At 51.3% G+C, this 1548-nt stretch overlaps 1 non-coding gene across 1 annotated transcript in view; it reads left to right on the top strand.

The window, feature by feature from the left end:
• The first annotated feature begins 195 nt into the window (after positions 1–195).
• LOC103250503 overlaps positions 196–1548 on the top strand; it is an 8554-nt gene continuing 7201 nt past the window's right edge. The window contains exon 1 of the transcript XR_002481421.1: positions 196–269. This is a non-coding gene — a transcript (uncharacterized LOC103250503). The remainder of the gene's footprint in view (positions 270–1548) is intronic.

Raw genomic sequence — 1548 nt, 5'->3', positions numbered from 1 at the left:
AAGTTGCCCAGGCGGGTCTCGAACCTGCGGGCTCAGGCAATCCACTCACCTCGGCCTCCCAAAGCACTGGGATTACAGGCTGAGCCACCGAGCCCTGCTTGTCCTTTCTTTTTGGGAACAGGGACTGAGTATTATTTTTTCATCTTCCTAACTAGATGGAACTTCTGGAAGGAGCATTTGCGAACAGAATGTATACCATCGACATGAACAGCGAGTTGGAGCTGAGTGCTTTGTTGATACCCCAGCCAGGCATGGCCCCGATTCCTCTGGTAAGTCTGGCTCTTGGTGTTTCCAGTATCCGGCATCCTCAGGGCATGCCTTGTGCTCACCTCCAGACTGGAAATTCCCTGGCATCCCCCAAGCAGAAACACTCACTCTTGCTGCTCCATAGAATTTGTCTCTATATATGTCTCTCTCTCTCTCTCTCTCTTTCTCTTTGAGTCAGTGTCTCACTCTGTCACCCAGCGGGAGTGCAGTGGCACAATCATGGCTCACTGCAGCCTCGACCTCCTGGGCTCAGGTGATCCTTCTGCCTCAGCCTCCCAGATAGCTGGTACTACAGGTGCACACCACCACTCCCAGCTCATTTTTTGAAACGACCTTTTGTAGAGATGGGGGTCTTGCTATGTTGCCCAGGCTTGTCTTAAACTCCTGGGCTCAAGTGATCCTCCCTCCTTGGCCTCCCAAAGTGCCGGGATGACAGGCATGATCCACTGCACCCAGCCTCTATGTGTCTTTCCCCTTGACCAGGCTCTGTAGGTCATGGTGTGAAGAGTCTGTGACTGTCCCCCTGCCTGCCTGGCCTCTGTTTATGCTGTCTCTGTGTCTTCTTCTCCTCCACCCTTCTTCTGTGCTGCCACAGAAATCCCTTGACTTCTTGATTCAGTCAGAGTTGGTGTCTGTTGCCTGCAGCTAAGAGCTCTGACTCATGCAGACTTCCCCCACCCTGCGGGAGGTGCTGGGTCTTGGCAGACCTAAGATCCAAGGCATTAAAACCTAGATTTTGGTTTGCAAGTACAGACGGTCCCGGGATTTTTTTTTAATGATGGTGCAGACGTGATATGCATTCGGTGAAAACTCTTCTCCAATTACCCTTACTACCATTCTGTTTTTCACTTTCAGTACAGTATTCAATAAATGACTCGAGACTTTTGACATGTTATTATAAAATATGCTTTGTGTTAGATGATTTTGCCCAATGGTAAGCTAATGTAAAAAAATGATGGTGGGGCTGGATTTGGTGGCTCAGCCTGTCATCCCAGCACTTTGGGAGGCCGAGCTGAGTGGATTGCCTGAGCCTGTGGGTTCGAGACCAGCCCCGGCAACTTGGTGAGACTTCTTCTCCACAATAAACAAAAAATGAGCCGGGCGTGGTAGCGCGCCTGTAGTTTCAGCTACTTGGAAGGCTGAGATGGAAGGATCGCCGGAGCCCAGTAGGTTGATGCTGTGGTGGCCGTGAGCAGTGTGCCACTGCACTCCAGGTAAATTGAGCTGGGTGTGGTGGCTCATGCCTGTAATCCCAGCACTTTGGGAGGCTGAGGCAGGAGG

The sequence above is a fragment of the Carlito syrichta genome, unplaced genomic scaffold (genome assembly GCF_000164805.1).
Source record: "Carlito syrichta isolate Samal-C Ts95f unplaced genomic scaffold, Tarsius_syrichta-2.0.1 Scaffold130521, whole genome shotgun sequence".
In the NCBI taxonomy this organism is placed as follows: domain Eukaryota; kingdom Metazoa; phylum Chordata; class Mammalia; order Primates; family Tarsiidae; genus Carlito; species Carlito syrichta.
The sequence above is the reverse complement of the archived record's forward strand: the minus strand, read 5'-3'. Positions and strand labels throughout refer to the sequence as shown.